This window comes from Herpailurus yagouaroundi, unplaced genomic scaffold, assembly GCF_014898765.1.
Source record: "Herpailurus yagouaroundi ecotype Mexico unplaced genomic scaffold, PumYag 187, whole genome shotgun sequence".
Taxonomy (NCBI): domain Eukaryota; kingdom Metazoa; phylum Chordata; class Mammalia; order Carnivora; family Felidae; genus Herpailurus; species Herpailurus yagouaroundi.
Window position 1 is genome coordinate 6,130,969 of NW_024412418.1, and position 14,698 is coordinate 6,145,666.

General features: G+C 43.9%; 1 long non-coding RNA gene across 4 annotated transcripts in view; it reads right to left on the reverse strand.

Moving 5' to 3' along the window:
- The window catches only part of LOC121043428 (uncharacterized), a 53,088-nt gene that overhangs the window by 25,232 nt on the left and 13,158 nt on the right, over positions 1 to 14,698 (reverse strand). For 2 of the 4 annotated variants that reach the window (XR_005796829.1, XR_005796830.1), the window contains one exon: positions 10,232 to 10,557. The exons of the other annotated variants lie outside the window; for them this stretch is intronic. This is a non-coding gene — a long non-coding RNA (uncharacterized LOC121043428). Of the gene's footprint in view, positions 1 to 10,231; positions 10,558 to 14,698 lie in introns of those variants that run through there. 4 annotated transcript variants of the gene reach the window in all.

Here is a 14,698-nt window from a genome sequence, read left to right on the forward strand (position 1 = left end):
TCCAGCTTCGGCTCCGTCCACGATCTCATGGTTCATGAGCTCAAGCCTCACATTGGGCTCTCTCTGCACTGACATTGCAGAGCCTGCTTAGGATTCTCTTTCTCCTTCTCTCCCTCTGCCCCTCTCCCACTCTCTCTGTCTCTCAAAATAAATGAACTTTAAAAAAAAACTCAAAAAAAATTTTTTTAATCTCAATTTAACACCCCCACCTATATCAAAGGCGCTGTAAGCGAAAAAAAAAATGATCAAATAATCTTATTTATTACAAGAAAATGGATTATGTAATACATTAAAACAAAAGAAAAGGTTTGGATTTCAGTCTCGAAAATATGTTTTCTTTTTTCTGAGGACATTACTGTGACTTTCAAGGTAAAGGGCCATCGCTGACCATTTCTTTGAATCTGCTGCATGTGACAAACTCCTTTAAGTATCTGGTTTTCCAAGAGGCTGAATCATGGCCACTTATTTAGGCATAAGGATGTGCAGTTCTAAGTTTGAGAAATGCGGTTGCAAAACAGAGAGAACTATATAAAGCCTTTAACTTCCTTCCTCTAAGAAAGATAATGTGCGGAGAGCAGAAAGGAAAACGAACCAGAGATCAGGGACTCCAGTAATTACATCTGATTGGGAAGACCCAAGCCTGGTCTCTGATTGCTTAATGTGCTTAAGGCAGATGAAATTAATTGAATCGCAACAAAAAGAAAGACTCTAATCCCAGAAACGGGATTTGAAAGAAATCCAAATTCTTAAAAGGAGAGACGAGCTGCTCTCTTTCCTGAGGGCAGGTAGATGCATAAAATGACCAGCTAATGCTAGAATTCTGATTCTCTTTTTCATGTTGAAATGGTATAAGATCATACGTTTTTAGATTTAGGTGAGACTCTGAAGATCAATTACTCCAGCGCTCGCTCGTACCCATCCTGATTGGACTCAGAACGCTCTGTCATATCCCTGCAGAGCACAAGGGGGGTCCAACCTAAAGTAGGTTTCTTCAGAAGGATGTCTTCCGTCCTCTGAATATTTGCCTTAAGCATCATCTGGTCTAAACACCTTCATTTCTTTCACAAGGAAGATGATGTCTAAATACAGGCTCCCCACAGATATGCCCATCGCCTCGTGATCAACAAAGTGTGTTCTCATCAGAGTAGCTAATTCAATAAAGAATAACCCAACAGCTCTCCAACGTCACCCAGCTTGCTAATGGTGGAAGCTGGACCAGAACTCTTTTTTTCTTTTTAGCATTCCTTTATTTTTTTAATTTTTAAATTTGTTTTCAACATAATACTTAATTTTTTTAATTTACATCTAAATTAGTTAGCATATAGTGCAACAATGATTTCAGGAGTAGATTCCTTAGTGCCCCTGACCCATTTAGCCCATCCCCCCTCCCACAACCCCTCCAGTAACCCTCTGTTTGTTCTCCATATTTAAGAGTCTCTTCTGTTTTGTCCCCCTCCCTGTTTTTATATTATTTTTGTTTCCCTTTACTTCTGTTCATCTGTTTTGTCTCTTAAAGTCCTCATATGAGTGAAGTAATACGATTTTTGTCTTTCTCTAATTTCACTTAGCATAATACCCTCCAGTTCCATCCTCGTAGTTGCAAATGGCAAGATTTCATCCTTTTTGATTGCCGAGTAATACTCCATTGTATATATATATCCCACATCTTCTTTATCCATTCATCCATCGATGGACACCTGGGCTCTTTCCATACTTTGGCTATTGTTGATAGAGCTGCTATAGACATGGGGGTGCATGTGTCCCTTCGAAAGAGCACACCTGTATCCCTTAGATAAATGCCTAGTAGTGCAAGTGCTGGGTCGTAGGATAGTTCTATTTTTAATTTTTTGAGGAGCCTCCATACTGTTTTCCAGAGTGGCTGCACCAGTTTGCATTCCCACCAGCAGTGCAAAAAAGGTCCACTTCCTCCGCATCCTCGCCAACATCTGTTGTTGCCTGGATCAGAACTCTTGGTGTGATACTCTTTCCCCTTCACCACAATACTTCCTGAAAACTATCCCCAAAAGCTATGTGTACAATTCTGAGCAGGAGGGTTTGGCCACATCCAGAGATAATACGGAGGCAAGTTAACTATCCTGCTGTTTTACAGTGAATTCACAAATCCCTTCATGAGGTGGGCACATCACACACAGCCCCTATACCAGGAAACGTGAAAGAGGTATCTCAAAGCTGAGGGGAAACTGGTCACACCACGGCTAGTGGCGTTTTGTCTGGTTCCAAAGCACTTCACAGGATTCTGGGGGAGGGTGTACTGTGAGCAGCACTCCCGAACTTCAATGTGCATAGAAGCATCTGAAGATCATAGAAAATGCAGACTCTGATCCACAAAGTCTCGGGGGAGGGGGGGTGGTCTGAAAGCACAGATTTCTAACATTCTTCCGGGGTTTACCAGTGCTGCTGGGGGGGGGGGGGCGCACGCTGTGAGGGGCTAGTTGTAAGGAAGAACATCACTGTAGGAAGCAGGAGACCCACGTCCAAATCTCAGCTGCGCGTGTGGGCCACGTGACTTGGGGCAAGTCTCCCTCGGAGTCTGCAGCCTCGCCTGAATAGCGGGAGGTACACGTCTCGATGGGTATGTACCAAGAGCCTTGGGACTGTCCTCTGCCATCCCGTTTCTGGGACCGTATCCTAAGCATGTATGCATATGGATGTGTGGACACATTTTCGACCATCAAAGGTGTTTATCACGACATTTTTTGTAATAGTGAAATACAAGAAGAAACCTAAATAGCCCAAATTAGGGAAACATTTTAGTAAGCTAGGATAGATCCATGGAATTGAATATTAAGTGCCCATTTAAAATCACATTTAGAGGGGCACCTGGGTGGCTCAGTCGGTTGAGCAGCATCCGACTCTGGCTCAGGTCATGATCTCACAGTTTGGGAGTTCGAGCCCCGCGTGGGGCTCTGTGCTGACAGCTGAAAGCCTGGAGCCTGCTTCTGATTCTGTGTCTCCCTCTCTCTCTGCCCCTTCCCTGCTCACGCGCTGCCTCTCTTTCTCTTTCTCTCTCTCTCAAAAATAAATAAACGTTAAAAAAAATTTTAAGTCACATTTAGAGAGACAATATAAGAATATAGGAAACTGTTCATGCAATAACATACTAAGGTTTTTAAGCCAAAATACAAACTTGCAGATACAGAATAATCCCTACAGTAAATATATAAAATCCCCACCCTTGCTGATTCACGGGGACATTGTGAATAAAATGAGAGGAACTGATAACTCACTATATAGCCAGGAGGTATTATGACTCTCTTCTAATGGCATTGAGAAAATCCAGGTCAGGTCTGTTCGCGTGCTTTGGCAGCCTGCCCTAATTCTGCAACATAACATTTCCTAGAAGGGCCAGCTCCCATCTGAACATTCCCTCTTAGCAGACAGAGTTCATTCTGACTATGCTCTAAAATATGAATCCAAGGAGCAGAGAATGTGTGTCTCCTATGTCTGTTGTTACTCTTGAGAAAGAGGAATGAGGGGACGATTTTTTAAGATTTTTCTGGTACCAACTAGTTAAAAGATGAGGTATGTAGGGTAGAAGGTGATTTTAGGATCAAACTTGGGTTTGCATGTCAGATTTGTCATTGATTGTGAGACCTTGAACAACTCAAACACCGATTTCTCTGAATTTCAATTTGCAAATCTACAAATTAGCTCTCATAGGATTCATTTCATAAAATAGTTTGAGGATTAAGTGAAATAATTAATGGAAAATGCCTAGCACGGTGTCCGGTGCACAGTAGATTCTCAGTAAGTCATAGCTAATTGTGGACAACAGGCCCTAGGGTGGCCCCTATGGTCACACCTTGTCTGGTTACAGGTGAGACGTTGGACTTGCTCATAACCAGAGGAATGTGGTCAATGTGATTAGAGTTACAATTATATAGATAAGGCTCGGGGCTGCTAGCACACTCTAGAGAGATCCACTTTCTACTGCTGGCTTGGAAGAAGCAAGCTGTCATGTCATGAGAGGGCTGTTAGAGAGGGTCATGGGGCAAAGAATTGTGGGAACTATGGGCCACCTGTGGTAGCTAAGAGTGGCCCCTGGCTTAAACCAGCAAGAACACTGAGAGCTCAGTCACAGAACCATAAGGAAATGAATTCCGCCAACAACCTGAACGATCTTGGAAACTAATTCCTCACTCCTGGAGCCTGCAGATTACAGTGCAGTACAGCGGCCACCTTGACTACTGCCTGATGACATCCTGAGCAGAGGATCCAGCTAAGCCATGCCAAACTCCAGACCAGGAGATAACAAATGTACTGTTTTGGAGCACCTGGGTGGCATAGTCGGTTAAGTGTCAGACTCTTAATCTCGGCTCGGGTCGTGATCTCACAGTTTGTGAGGTCAAGCCCCGCATCAGGCTCTTGGCTGATGGCGTCGTTCTGTCTCTCCTTCTCTCTGCCCCTCCTCACTTATCTCTCTCTCTCTCTCTCTATCTCAAAAATAAATGAACTTAAAATTAAAAAAATTTTTTTTGATGTTTATTTATTTTTGAGAGAGAGAGAGAGAGAGAGAGAGAGAGAGACAGCGTGAGTGGGGAGGGGCAAAGAGAGAAAGGAGGAAGACACAGAATCCAGGCTCTGAACTGTCGGCACAGAGCCCAATGCAGGGCTCAAACTCACGAGCCGCGAGACCATGACCTGAACCGAAGTCGGATGCTTAACCGACCGAGCCACCCCAGAGTCCCAATAAACTTAAAATTTTTTAATGTGAAAATTTTAGGGGTGCCTGGGTGGCTCGGTCGGTTAAGCGTCCAACTTCAGCTCAGGTCATGATCTCGCAGTCTGTGGGTTCAAGCCCCGCGTCGGGCTCTGTATTGACAGCTCAGAACCTGGAACCTGCTTCGGATCTGTGTCTCCCTCTCTCTCCGCCCCTCCCCTGCTCACACTCTGTCTCTCTCTCTGTCTCAAAAATAAATAAATATTGAAAAAAAATTTTTTAAGTAAAATGTAAACATTTTTAAAAATTCAGGGCGCCTGGGTGGCTCAGTTGGTTAAGCCTCCGACTTTGTCTCAGGTCACGATCTCACAGTTTGTGAGTTCGAGCCCCGTGTCGGGCTCTGTGCTGACAGCTCAGAGCCTGGAGCCTGCTTCGGATTCTGTGTCTCCTTCTCTCTCTGCCCCTCCCCTACTTGTGCTCAGTCTCTCTCTGTCTCTCAAAAATAAATTAATTAATTTAAAATAAATAAATAAAATAAAAATTAATGTACTGTTTTAAGTCTCCAGATTTGTGGCCATTAGTTACACGGATATACAAAACCAGCACCCTCATGTAAAGTAGAGGACTGACACTTATCTTTTTGCCCATTGCAATGAACAAGCTCACCTCCAAGTCACCAATGTTTATTGAACACCCACTATTCCACTGGAGCTGAGTCTTTGACTAGGGGACAGAACCTACCCTTTGTGAGCTAAAGGGTGGTAAAGGAGACAGAAAGACCAAAAAAAAAAAAAAAACAAGACAATAAAGGCAATAAGTGCTACAATCAAGATGGTGAAGCTTCACAGTGGTAACATTTCACCCGGATCATGAGGGATCGGGCTGAATTAGGAATTAGCCAGGCACAGAGGGGAAGGAAAGAAAGGTGTTCCAGACCCATGGACTGACACAGCAAAAGCATGGGCATGAGGGGGTACACGTTGTACCAAGTGATTGACAAGGGAAATTTTCATCAGATAGAAGTACCCGCGGATAATATATGACGAAGGAATTATAGATGTAGAGTATCACCATTCGTGCCCCTAAACCCCTGGTGAAATAACAGATCTAGGCAAAGATCATTTATCTGCTAAAAGACAAACAACCAGACATCACCTGTTCTTTTTTTATTGTGGTAAAGTCATGTAAAATAAAATTCACTTTTTTAGCTATTTTAAAGTGTCCAATTCAAGGGTGTATCATGCATTCACAGTGCTGTGCAACCATCACTGCTGCCTGGACCTAGTGCATTTTCATCTCCCCAGAAGGAAACCCCACTCCCATTAAGCAGTCGCTCCCCATTTCCCCCTTCCTCTAGCCCACAGCAATCACCAACCTGCTTTCTGCCCCTGCAGATTTGCCTATTCTAGATATTTCACCTAAATAGGGGAAACCACACAATCTGTGGCCTTTAGGTCTGGCTTATTTGGCTTCGCATGTTTTCAAGATTCAGCCTTGCTCGACATGTGTCAGTCCTTTGTTCCTCTTTATGGCTGAATAATATTCCATTGTCTGGATATGCCACGTTTTGGTTATTCATTTACTATCTGATGGACATTTGGGTTGTTTCCACATTTTGGTTACTGTGGATAACGCTACCATAAACATTTGTGGTGTGCAAGCGTTTGTTTGAATGCCTGCTCTCACCTCCTTTGAGTATTTGCCCAAGAGGAGAATCGCAGGGTCACATGGAAATTCTACGCGTAACCTATGGAGGAAGTGCCAGACTGTATTTCACGGCTGCTGTGCCATATTCTACATTCCGCCAGCAATACATGAGGGTTGAAGTCTCCCCACATCCTCGTCAACACTTATTTGTTTCCTTGCCCATCACGGCAGTGTGAAGTGATATCACCAAGTGCCTTCGGGGAAAGTACACCTGTGAAGTATTCTTGACAAAACTGAACTGACTTTGGATGAAGCCCTTGGAGCTGTGCTGGGCAAAAAAAATACCCAGTAACTGCTAGCCACAAGTAGCTATTCGTACTTGCAGTGTTTCCAGTCTGCATTGAGACATGCAGGAAGTGTCCAACCCGTGCTGGATTGCTCAGACTCCATAGGAAAAAAAGAACACAAGATATTTTGTGATCTTTTCTATACACTACATTGTTCATATTTTGGGTATATTGGGTTAAATAAGACATAGTAGTAAAGTGAATTTCATCTTCTCCTTTTCGTTTGATCAATATAGCTACTAGAAAATGTTAAAATTGCCTTTGTGATTTACATGATATTTTTATTGGGCAACACTGCTTGAAATCTAAGTACCAGTTTATAGGAAATGCAGAGAACAAACGTGAAACGACACCATAAGGTCGCCACCATTAAAATCTAATATGTGGGTAACTCTACAAGACAAAATACTCAGTTTCTTCGATAAATAACTTGCGAGGTTAGAAAAAGAGGGTGGGAAGCCTATGGGTTAAAAGAAATCTGAGAGACATACCAACGACTTTGTTTGGATATCAGAGAAACCAGCTCCAGCAATCCACAGAAATTTGAACACCTGCTGGATATTTGATAACAAGGAAGTATTGTGTTTTTTAGTGTCCAAATGGTATTGTGATTACCTTGTTTTAAGGATCCTTAATCCATAGATATACTTATTGCGATATTCACAGATGAAACAATATGATGTTTGAAATTTGCTTCCAACTAATCCATTAGGAAAAGTAATGGGGGCATGGGTGGGACAAGATCGGTCATTCACTGATAATTGTTGAAGCTGGGTGATAGTATATGGAGGGATCAGTATACTATCCTCTCTACTTTTATGTGTATTTGACAATTTCTATAGTAAATGTTTTCAGCATGGAGTGTTTAGGGAGCTGCAAGAAATTTTAAACAATACAATGTTGACATATAGCTAGGAAAGAGAAGGGAACTGACAAGAGATTAAAGTCAGCAGGAGACCAGACCACAGAAGGCCTAATAAGCACCACGAACACACACTAATACAGTTGGGTTTTACCTCCAGGGTCTGGCACGTAACAAACTTTACTGTGCATCAGAATCACCTGGGAAGTGTAATGAAACCACATTAGTAACCACGAGTTCCTTTCATCATATGGGGTAGTGCACCTCTGCCACGCCACGCAGATGCTCCACCCCTATTTGATGGGTACGCAATTCATGACAAGCCACAGGAACCTGTTTTCCTGTCAATAGTGCTTTGTCCAAGGGGTGGAATGTGACATCAGCAGGGCCATTGAGTGTCTTTCCCCGAGATTGATATATGAACAATGGAAGAAAGAACTTCCCGTTTGGACGGCATTGAGAAGCTGTTATTCTATAAGCTTGGAAATACCAGCAGCCATTTTCGCAGACACACGGAAGACAGTTTAAAGTAGGAGAGAATGAATTCCAAATATACGTAAAAAGAGCAGAGTCCATAGAGAGATAGAGAACATTTGATCCTGACCACTGCTGTCCAATAGAAATACAATGTGAACCAGGGGCGCCTGGGTGGCCCGGTCGGTTAAGCAACCGACTTGGGCTGAAGTCATGATCTCACGGTTCATGAGTTCGAGCCCCACCATCAGGCTCTGTGCTGACAGCTCAGAGCCTGGAGCCTGCTTCAGATTCTGTGTCTTCCTCTCCCTCTGCCTTTCTCCCCAGCTCACGTTCTGTCTCTCTCTCAAAGTGCAAGCTGCACGTGCTGTTTCAAGTTTCTAGTGTTTATGTTAAGAAAAGTAAAAGGAAACAGATGAAATTAATTTCCATGCTATATTTTATTTAGTCCAATATTTCCAAAATATTAAATATTATTTTCAACATGTAATCAATATAACAGATCATAGGGGCACCTGGGCGGCTCAGTCGGTTGAGCATCCAACTTTGGCTCAGGTCATGACCTCGCAGTTCTTGGGTTCGAGCCCCATGTCGGGCTCTGTGCTGACAGCTCAGAGCCTAGAGCCTGCTTCAGATTCTGTGTCTCCCTCTCTCTCTGCCCCTCCCCTGCTTGCACTCACATACACTCTCTCTCTCTCTTTCAAAAATAAATAACATTAAAAAAAAAAGTTGAAAGATCATTAATGACATAGGGTTTTTTTGTTTTGTTTTGTTTTTTACGGCATAGGAAATATAGTCGATAATACTGTAATAATGTTGCGGGTGACAGATGGCAACCACACCGATGCTGGTGAGCATTGAGCAACACACAGAATTGTCAAATCACTGGGCTATACAAGTTTTCTCTTCGTTATGCTGTCTGAAAGCCGGCATGTGTTTCACATCTCCATCACATTTCAGTTTGTGTTACCCACGTTCTAAGTGTTCAACAGCCACATGTAGCTCGTGGCTGCATTATTAGCACACCTCTAAAGCCATTCCCACTGAAGCCAGCTCTTGTTCTAATTGTGTTTTCTTAGATTCTACATCAGTCTCTTTGGCACCCAAAGTAACAGATGAAGTTGTTTACATCTCCCCTGAGATCCAGAGTTGATACTCTGAAGTCACCTCCTTCAGGGAATTCACACCACCAAGACGTTATGTCTCCTGCCCTAAATCAACCCAGGGCCCGGTAACAGACTACCAGGTACAGTTGCTATCCCCCAAAGGCCACCTGATTTATTCAAACTAGCTAGTCCTAAACTGCCTTGCCTGTCCTGCAGGAATCCCAACAAAGGCTGTGGTCTACGCCCCCTCAACGATCCCACTCCACCCCCGCTCCCTTCCACCTCGTGCTTCCCCAAATGGTCCTGTGTGGCATAGCATACCCTCTCCTCTTAGGAAATTAATTAATACATTAGTCTTTCAATGGTATTGACGTCTCCACATCATCATTTAGTGACCTCCGTAAATTAAAATCTCACAGATGTAATTGAGATCATTTTACCCCCTAAACTTCCTTGTCAGAGGAAATAATAGATTCCTTTTTTGACCTAAGCTAGTTTGAGATGAGGTGCTGTCACTTACCAACCTAAAGAATTCAGGCTAACCTAGGCAGGTCCCCAGGTTCTAACCTAAACTCTAGAAACTACATCTGAATACAATGCTTCTTATACAGCTGGCATAGACCTCAGGCAGGAGTTTGGGAACCCTCATCGTGGGCCAAAAGGCCACGGCAAGTTCTTAAGTAGATGAAATGAAATGATCAGATTTGCGTTTTAAGCCAATCCCTTCTGGCACTTGGTTTGGAAGACGGCCCAAGAGGGCAAGAGATGAGAGCAAGGCCGCTTTACAGGCCCCATGGGGCCGCACACCGATTGGTGGTGCGCATTCCCCGAGCGTGCCCGCCATTCCCAGGCCACTGGGCGTAAAAGGAAAAGGAAGGGATGTGGGCATTGGCTGACATTCCCTTTGTGCTGCTTGCCCAGGAGGGCGTATTTTTGGGAAGGGGTGTGTTCTGAGAGTAGGGAGGAAGTCGCCACCCCATTGGAAAGAATCTGCCACCCTGCCTTCCAGCTGAAATATCAGATAGAGTCTGTTCTTCTCCATGGGCGGCAGGGAACGGAATGGCCAAGGGTTTTTTTGTTTTTGTTGTTGTTGGTTTTTTGGTTTGTTTTTTTGTTTTTTTTTTTTTTTTTTGAGAGAGAGAGAGGTTATATGAAAGAACACGATGTCTTAGGCTCACAAAGGGAAAAAAGATAAGGGAAAAGTGGCAAGTTAGAAAGTCCATTGTGTATGTTATCTCTGTTATTTTAGATTAAGAAAAAGCAAATATGGCAGATTGGGTTTACCATTTCTGCCAGCCTGGTCCAAAACTGTTGCTTTTATCCTTTTTCCTTGGTTTTGCATTTTGGCAGAGGCTCTCCCTGGGAATTTTCTGGTGCTCAGCACCACACTGCCTTGCTAAGGAAGAGATCGGAAGGCCCACTGGGTGAAGCAAGGGACTGCTGCGAAAAAAACAAAAAAACGAAAACATAAAAAACATCTCCCTAAACTCTAGAGACACTTGGAAACCTTTGGCATGCAGGTACTTAAAAACACTTTCTTTTCCAGGGGGTATATGAAAAATAGGATTGGCGTTGCAGCAAATGGAAAGATAATGGAGAGGTTGAGCATATCCAGGGAGGGCAGCAAGCTGGCTCCCGAGAAGCCCCGCTACTCTGGTGAATATAGTCCAGGCCACGTCTGTCCTCAGCCCCAGCCATTCAGAATCCGGATCTTATCAGCACCCCAGGGCAGCCTTAGCTCTTAGAAGCAGATACACATTACCTAAGCTTGTAAAACTAACGGATAAAACTAAAATTCCAATTCATTAAACAGTAGACTTTGAACAGTAGACTCACTAAGGCTCAGACACTTAGTGTACCCAAGCTTTAGCATATAATCAGAGTAGTAAAAGTAACAATAGAAGCTAACATTTGCCAGGTTCCTCCTATGTGCCAGTCACCGAGCTAATGCTTTACGTGAGTTTTTTCACTTACTTTGAAATCGGTACTTGTATTGTCCTCAAATTACAGATGAAAAAACTGAGGCAGAAGCAAGTTATGCTTAATTTGCCCAAGGTCGTATGTCGACTCCCCCATCTGACCCTTAAACTAGAACTGAACAGGACAGAAAGTTGACAGAAAACTTGAATGAGAGGCTCTGTAAGCATAAGCATTGTTGCTTTGGGGTACAGGTAGAGCACACTATGCCCCCACACCCCCGCCCAGGGCCAGCCCTGCTCCTCACTCACAAGACATGTGACTTTACAAGCCTGAGGAGGAAGCGCTGGCACACTCTTGGTACTTCTTACATTGAGTCCCTTCAACTTTGGCCACAGTAATGGTCCAGTGAGATTGCCACGGAGGCCCAAATGCCCATGTCAGCATGACCAAGGCATTCTCTCCCTGAAGACAGACCCCCAGGGGACACCAAATTTTAACTCACTGGAGAGTCACTTCCTTAGGACACCTCCTCTGACATCCTCCTCCCGTCCTCATTTGCCATCTTGCCACAATATACACAGCACCCTCCGCTTCTGGTTTTAGCGCTTATCAAATCAGAGTTGAAGAAATGTGTTGACCGTCTACCCCTCCTCTGCTGGACTGCCAGCCCCATGAAAGGAACCACGTCTGTTGTTAGCCTCTGCTCCAACCCCACACCTCATATGATGACCGGGCATAACAAACAATAAATAATATTCCTCTGCTCCTGAGGACAGACAAGCTTCTCGAGTCACCTTCAGAACCTACTCGCTCTCCTGCTTGCTCCGATCTGGTGACCCTCCGCCATTCTGCTGGCGTCACCACCACCTCCACGAGCCAATTCCAACAGATACTCTCAGTCTTGCTTTACTAGATCTTAGAGCAGCTCTTGACAGGTGACCACTCTCTCTGGTTTAAAATGCTTTCCTCTAGGGGCACCGGGGTGGCTCAGCTGGTTAAGCATCTGACTTTTGATTTCTGCTCAGGTCATGATCCCAGGGTCAGGAGATCGAGCCCCGCGTCAGGCTCCATGCCCAGTGTGGAGCCTGCTTAAGGTTCTCTCTCTCCCTCTACCACTTCCCCTCCCCCACCCTGCCACACTCTCTCTCTCAAAAAAAATTCTTTCCTTTAGGGGCTCCTGGACGACTCAGTCAGAAGAGCGTGCAATTCTCAGTCTTGGGGTTGTGAGTTTGAGCCCCAGGTTGGGTGTAGAGATTACTTTTGTAAAAAATCTATCTATCTATCTATTTGGCACCTGGCTGGCTCAGTCAGTGGAGCATGTGACTCTTTACCTCGGGATTGGGTGTTCAAGCCCCACACTGGGTGTAGAGATTACTTAGAAATGAAAATTTGGGGGCACCTAAGTGGCTCAGTCAGTTAAGCATCCCACTCTTGATTTCCACTCAGGTCATGATCTCATGGTTCATGAATTCAAGCCCCATGTTGGACTCTGAGCTGACAGCATGGAACATGATTGGGATTCTCTCTCCTCTCTCTCTGTCCCTCCTAAGCTTGTGTTCTCTCTCTCTCTCTCTCTCTCTCTCTCTCTCTCTCAAAATAAATAAATAAGCTTTAAAAAAAATTTTAATCTTTAAAAATAAATTCATTAAATCCTTTCCTCTAAACACAACGGGAGGCCACTTCACACCCATTAGGATGGCTATTATTTTTTTTCAGGATGGCCATTATTTTTTTTAAAAGCATTTTTTAAACAGAATATCAGCGTCGATGAGGATGTGGAGAAATCGAAACCCTCGTGCGCTGCTGCAGTTGCTGTAGAAAATAGGACGGTGGCTCCTCAAGAAATTAATCATAGAATTACCAGATGATCCAGTAATTCCGCTTCTTCATATATAACCCCCCAAAAAAGTCAAAGCAGGGTCTCAAAGAGATATTTGTATGCCCATATTCATAGCAGTCTTATTCACAATAACCTAAAGGTGGAAGCCACCCAAGTTATCCATCAACAGATGAATGGATAAACAGTGTGTGTGTGTGTGTGTGTGTGTGTGTGTGTGTGTGTGTGTGTATGCATACAATGGAATATTTAAAACAAATTTTTTAATATAAAAATATTTTTATTGAGGTGGCTGGGTGGCTCAGTCAGTTGAGTGTACAACTTCAGCTCAGGTCATGATCTCACGGTGAGTTCAAGCCCCATGTCAGGCTCTGTGCTGACAGCTCAGAGCCTGGGGCCTGCTTCTGATTCTGTGTCTCCCACTCTCTCTGCCCCTCCTGTCCTCACGCTGTCTCTCTCTCTCTGAAAAATAAATTAACCTTTAAAATTTTGTTTTAAATATTTTTATTTAAAAAAAATTTTTTTTAAGTTTATTTATTTCGAAAGAGAGAGAGAGAGAGGGTGTCAGCAGGGGAGAGGCAGAGAAAGAAAGAGAGAGAGAGAGAGAGAGAGAGAGAGAGAGAGAGAATCCCAAGCAGGCTCCACACTGACAGTGCAGAGCCCAATGCAGGGCTCAAACTCACAAACCATGAGATCATGACCTGCGCCGAAATCAAGAGTCTGTCACTTAACCGACTGAGCCACCCAGGCGCCCCTAAATATAAAAATATTTTTAGGGGTGCCTGGGTGGCTCAGTCGGTTAAGCGTCTAACTTCAGCTCAGGTCATGATCTCACGGTTCGTGAGTTCGAGCCCCGCATCCAGCTCTGAGCTGACAGCTCAGAGCCTGGAACCCACTTCAGATTCTGTGTCTCCCTCTGTCTGCCCCTCCACTGCTTGCACTCTGTCTCTTGCATTGTCTCAAAAATAAATAAACAGGGGCGCCTGGGTGGCGCAGTCGGTTAAGCGTCCAACTTCAGCCAGGTCACGATCTCGCGGTCCGTGGGTTCGAGCCCCGCGTCAGGCTCTGGGCTGATGGCTCGGAGCCTGGAGCCTGTTTCCGATTCTGTGTCTCCCTCTCTCTCTGCCCGTCCCCCGTTCATGCTCTGTCTCTCTCTGTCCCAAAAATAAATAAAAAACGTTGAAAAAAAAATTTTTTTTAAATAAATAAACATTAAACAAAATTTTAATAAATAAATAAATAATTAAAATAAAAATACTTTTAAAAGCTTTTAAAAAGGAAGGAAACTGATAAATGCAAGACATGGATAAACCTTGAAGGCATTATACTAAGTGAAATAAGCGAGCAACAAAAAAGGCAAACGCTGTATGATTTCACTCATATGAGATACCTAGAGTAGTCAGTCATAGAGACAAACAGTAGAGTGGTGGTTGCCTGGGGTAGCAGTGAAGGGAAGATGGAGAGTTGTTTAATGAGTACAGAGTCTCAGTTTGGGAAGACAAAGAAAGTTCTGGAGATGGACAATGGTGACGGTTGCAAAACAATGTGAGTGTACTTAAGGCCACTGAACTGTCTATGTTAAAATGGTAAGTTTTATGTCATATATATATGTATACATATACATATATATAGGTATATATGTATATATACACATATGCATATACATAAGCTTTATGAGCAACATGGGGCTTGAACTTACAACCCTGAAATCGAGAGTCACATAGGAGCACCTGGTGGCTCAGTCGGTTGAGTATCTGACTTTGGCTCAGGTCATGATCTCAAGGTTCGTGAGTTTGAGCCCCACATCGGGCTTGCTGCTGGCAG